The sequence below is a fragment of the Macaca nemestrina genome, chromosome 15 (assembly GCF_043159975.1).
Source record: "Macaca nemestrina isolate mMacNem1 chromosome 15, mMacNem.hap1, whole genome shotgun sequence".
Lineage (NCBI taxonomy): Eukaryota > Metazoa > Chordata > Mammalia > Primates > Cercopithecidae > Macaca > Macaca nemestrina.
Window position 1 is genome coordinate 8,013,768 of NC_092139.1, and position 5,251 is coordinate 8,019,018.

The 5,251-nt window shown below is 46.1% G+C and overlaps 1 non-coding gene across 1 annotated transcript; it reads left to right on the top strand.

The window, feature by feature from the left end:
* Window positions 1-4,680: 4,680 nt before the first annotated feature.
* Window positions 4,681-4,787, top strand: LOC112424751 (U6 spliceosomal RNA). Its single transcript, XR_003015656.1, has one exon. It is a non-coding gene; the product is annotated as a U6 spliceosomal RNA (small nuclear RNA).
* Window positions 4,788-5,251: the final 464 nt, after the last annotated feature.

Genomic DNA, 5,251 nt, shown 5'->3' on the forward strand with positions numbered 1-5,251 from the left:
CTGCAACCTCCGCCTCCTGGGTTCAAGTGATTCTCCTGCCTCAGCCTCCCGAGTAGCTGAGATTACAGGCATGTGCCACCATGCCCAGCTAATTTTTGTATTTTTAGTAGAGACAGGGTTTCACCATGTTGGCCAGGCTGGTCTCGAACTCCTGACCTCAAGCAATCTGCCTGTCTTGGCCTCCTAAGGTGCTGAGATTACAGCCGTGAGCAACTGCGCCTGGCCTTACTCATTCTCATAACAACATTTTTGCCATGTCTGCTACCACCTATATTTATGATATTTGTTTAAATGGACTCCCTCCCACTTTTATTTTTTGTTAATTTTAGTTTCATCCTGAACAATGTTATCCAGGTCTGATAAGTTAATAACACAGTTGCTTCTAACATAAATTTGGAATAAATACCTGACTACTAAGATAAACACATGCCTGTGTCCTGCCTTATAATCTTATAAACCTCAGTGGTTCAAGAATTATACACATTTTAACCATACATCCCAAAAAGCCATAATCACATGGTGTGTGTCCCACTCACCATAGCCTGCATGCACTATCAAATTCTATCCTCCATCAAACCTTTTCCTGATATAAGCCACCCTTGAAAATGCACTGAGCCAGGCGTGGTGGCTCACGCCTGTAATCCCAACACTTTGGTAGGCTGAGGCGGGCATATCACGAGGTCAGGAGTTCAAGACCAGCCTGGCCAACATGGTGAAACCCTGTCTCTACTAAAAATACAAAAAATTAGCTGGGTGTGGTAGCGCATGCCTGTAATCCCAGTTACTGGGGAGGCTGATGCAGGAGAATCACTTGAACCCAGGAGGCAGAGGTTGCAGTGACCCAAGATCATGCCACTGCACTCCAGCCCAGGTAACAGTGTGAGACTTTGTCGAAAGAAAAGAAAAGAAAGAAAAGAAAAGAAAAGAAAAGAAAAGAAAAGAAAAGAAAGAAAGAAAGAAAGAAAGAAAGAAAGAAAGAAAGAAGGAAGGAAGGAAGGAAAGAAAGAAAGAAGGAAAGAAAGAAAAAGAAAGAAAGAAAGAAAGAAAGAAAGAAAGAAAGAAAGAAAGAAAGAAAGAAAGAAAGAAAGAAAGAAAGAAAGAAAAAGAAAGAAAGAAAAAAAGAAAGAAAGAAGGGAGGGAGGGAGAGAGAGAAAGAGAGAGAGAGAAGGAAAGAAGGAATGAAGGAGGGAGGGAGGGAGGGAAAGAAGAAAGAGAGAAAGAGAGAAAAAAAGAAAGAAAGAAAGAAAGAAGGAAGGAAAGAAAGAAAGAAAGAAAATGCATCAAAAACCCTCCTTTTTCCTGAACCCCTCCTTGACTCCTCCAGCCCAAAAGCGCCCCTCCCTTTGTTGACAGCTAGAAAATTCATGCCATGAGCAAGCCACAAAAAGACAGGATAAAAAACAGGATGTGGCTTTTGTTTCCTCAAGTAGACTGGAAGATCTTGGAGGATTAAAAAAAATGAAAGCAAAACAATTCCTATACCTTGAAGTCTAAGCTCTGGGAAACAGAGAAGAACGCATACAGCAGGCGCTCAGTAAAACCTGGGGAAAGGATGGATATGGACACAGTAGAGAGGGGGCCAGGCACCACTTTCATGGCTAGGTTGGGGCCGGCCTGAATCATCCTTCCTCCTTTGCTAACAAGGCTCAAATCTCACCTGGGGGTGCTCCCTCCCTCCCCAGCCCAGGGCTCCAGGATGGGCCTGGGACACAGCCTGGCCAGTCCATGCAGAACATCCCCCTAGCTATTCCCATTGGTTCAGAAAGAGGGTCTGTTACCCAAACCCGGCTGAGGGAGTCAGGCCCAGCACTTCCGTTCAAATGGATGGGGATGGAGCAGCTCTTTCTTGCCAGCTTGAACCTGGGAACCGTGGGCCTGGAAACACTGTCACCTTCCTGCTCCCACAGGGAGCCTGGGAGTTAGAACCCCTGTGGAAGAGGCAGAGACATAAGAGAGGGGAGGGCTTGGCAATGTGATTTGAGATCCTGGATCAAGACATTCCTGAAACAAGCTCTACCCTCGGATTTTTCAGACACACACTGTTTTCTTGGCGTAAGCCTTTTTGAGTTGGGTTTTCTGTTACTTGGGCCCAAAAACACCCTGGAGGAACCCTGGACTGGGAGCCAGGGAAGCAGACTCAATCGTATCTGGGGTCTAAATGACCCTAGTGAGTCATTTCATCTCACATGACCCTGCCTCAAAGAGGCCTTCCCTGACTATCCTTCAACAGTTTCCATCCCTCCCTACCCCTCACTTCCTTGTCCAGCCCCATCATTGCACAATATCACATTCTATATTCATGACCTTGTTTGCTAGTACTCTACCTCCCTCACTGCGGTGTCCTCAGAACTCAGAATAAGGCTGGCATGCACGGGCCTTCTGTAAACATTTGTTGCAGGATCCTGCCTCAGTTTCTGCAGTTGTAAAATGGGAGAGCGGTGCTGCATTGTCCCCAGTAGCCTTGCAACAGGGCTGCATTGACTTCATCCTTTCATTGCCGCCACCCAGGCCTCCAGGAACGTGGCACAAGGTTTCACCCAAAGGCACTGGAGTGCCTCCCACAAAACCACCTTTCCCACAGAGTAGAAGATTTAATGATTTTCCTCCATTTCTTCCTCTGCCTACACAACCTCATTGACTAGGAAGTCCCCCTTGATGTCTAACCCAATATTTCATGCTGCAACCAAAGTCTATTTATGTGCATCTTTTCTGAGTTCTGGATTTCAGCAGCTGGAGTGTTGACTTCCAGACATTCCTGGCTAAGTAAGAACACAAAAGAACCAGTTTAAAGTGAGAAGAAACCCTGTGAGAAAATAAAAACTCCTTTACCTAGGAGATGCCCTCATTTTCTTCCCATGACCAGCTTCTGACTCGTCAGAAAGCTCTTTTCTTGTCTCCACACCTATGAACACAGCTCTTCCGGAGATGTGGGTACAAAAGAAAAGAGTAAAATAAATAAACTATCTGTTTAATCATTCTTATTGTCAAAACAACGGCTGAGCCAAAATACCGAGGCTCTGATTCATCAGAACTGACGTCCCTTCTAGGGAGGAGGCAGGAGGCAGGGAAGTAAGAATTTTTAAACCCGTTTTCCAGATGAACTCAGAGGAGGCTGAGACGTTCCAGAGCGCCAACCCCACAGTAAGCAAAAGACGCAAAACCACTTTCTCTGTGTGGTCCGGGATCTGTCTTCTCTTCATTTAAATAGGGCGGAATTCAGTGGCAGGGCGTGGTGGCTCACGCCTGTAATCCCAGCACTTTGGGAGGCTGAGGCAGGTGGATCACTTGAGGTCAGGAGTTCGAGACCAGCCTGGCCAACATGGTGAAACCCTGTCTCTACTAAAAATACAAAAAAATTAGCCGGGTGTGGTAGCGGTGCCTGTAATCCCAGCTACTCAGGAGCCTGCAGCAGGAGAATCACCTGAAACGGAAGGTGCAAGCTGCAATCAGCCGAGATTGCGCCACTGCACTCCAGCCTGGGCGACAGAGCAAGACTCCATCTAAAAAATAAATAAATAAAAATAAAAATAGGCCAGGTGTTGTGGCTCACGCCTGTAATCCCAGCACTTTTGGGAGGCTGAGGCAGGTGGATCACCTGAGGTCAAGAGTTCGAGACCAGCCTGGCCAACATGGTGAAATCCCGTCTCTACTAAAAATACAAAAATTAGCCAGGTGCGGTGGCAGGCACCTGTAGTCCCGACTACTTGGGAGGCTGAAGCAGGAGAATCGCTTGACTGTGGGAAGTGGAGGTTACAGTGAACTGAGATCGTGCCACCACACTCCAGCTTAGGTGATAGAGGGAGACTCCATCTCAAAAATAATAATAATGAAAATAAAAATAAAAATAAATGGGGCAGAATTCAAAGGAAGATACACACAGTACCTAGGATGCAGGTTTCATCATTCGTTCACTCATTCATTCATTTAAGAAAATGAAACGCCTCGACTGAGCACTTTCCTGTGCCCCAAGCTGGGTGTCTTCCCAAGTCACCTTGTACCCTCCCCACCCCTCTGGGGGAGGAAAGTCAGGAATCATCCATCCATTGGCTGAGTCAGGAGGTGGAATGACCTAATTGTTGAAAATTTTGTTCCTAGTTTGTTCTTTGTCTTTTAATTTTATTTGTGGTGTTTCCTGACGTCCAAGGATTGTTAATGTTCATATGGTCAAATCTTTGTGTCTTTCCTTTGAGGACTCTGGCCTGAGATACCTAGAAAGGGCTCCCCGGGGAGTGATGTTTAGAGCCATATTTAAGGCCATATGTCATGAGCAGTTAGGGGTCCGAGGAGGCGATCCTGGCTCATTCTTTCATTTTACCAAGGAGGAAACTAGGCTCCATGGTGAGCAGGCAGCCCTGCCAGAGTCCAGGATTCTGTCCAGGGCTCTTTCTGCACATAATGAGTGGCTCAGAGACCCTTATAAAAATTAAGACAAGACGGAGGGCTCTCTACCTCCCAGGCTGCATTGCCGAGTAACTGACACAGCTTCTGTGAAGCCAGAGGCCATCTCATTCACCCTGTAAATTCCGTGTCATCTGCTTCGCTCTGAATATTCCTTCAACTGTCCCGCTGTGGCTACGGGCCCTCAAACCTATTCCCCTGAAGGCCCTTCTAGGCTTGTGAAGGCAGACACCACCAGGGGAAACATGAAGAGTCACATAAGCTTCCAAAATTCCAGGGACTGCGCTCGCTCCGGCAGCACATACACTAGATTTGGAATGATACAGAGAAGATTAGCATGTCCCCTGCACAAGGATGACGTGCAAATCTGTGAAATGTTCCATAATTTTTTTAATAATAAAAAAATATAAATAAATTCCTGGACCAGTGAATGCATGGAAGCAGAGGGTAGAATGGTGATCGCCAGGGGGTGGTCAAAGGATACAAATTTTTAGTTACAGAGGAGGAATAAGTTCAAGTGATCTGTGGTACTGCATGGAGACTATAGTTAATAATAAGATTATTATTATTTTTATTTTTATTTATTTATTTTTTTTTTTAGACAGAGTTTCACTCTGTCACCCAGGCTGGAGTGCAATGGCGTGATCTCGGCTCACTGCAACATCCACCTCCTGGGGTCAGGTGATTCTCCTGCCTTAGCACCCTGAGTAGCTGGGATTACAGGCATGCACCACCATGCCCGGTTAATTTTGTGTTTTTAGTAGAGACAGGGTTTCACCATGTTGGTCAGGCTGGTCTTGAACTCCTGATCTCAGGTGATCCTCCCACTTTGGTATCCCAAAGTGCTGGGATT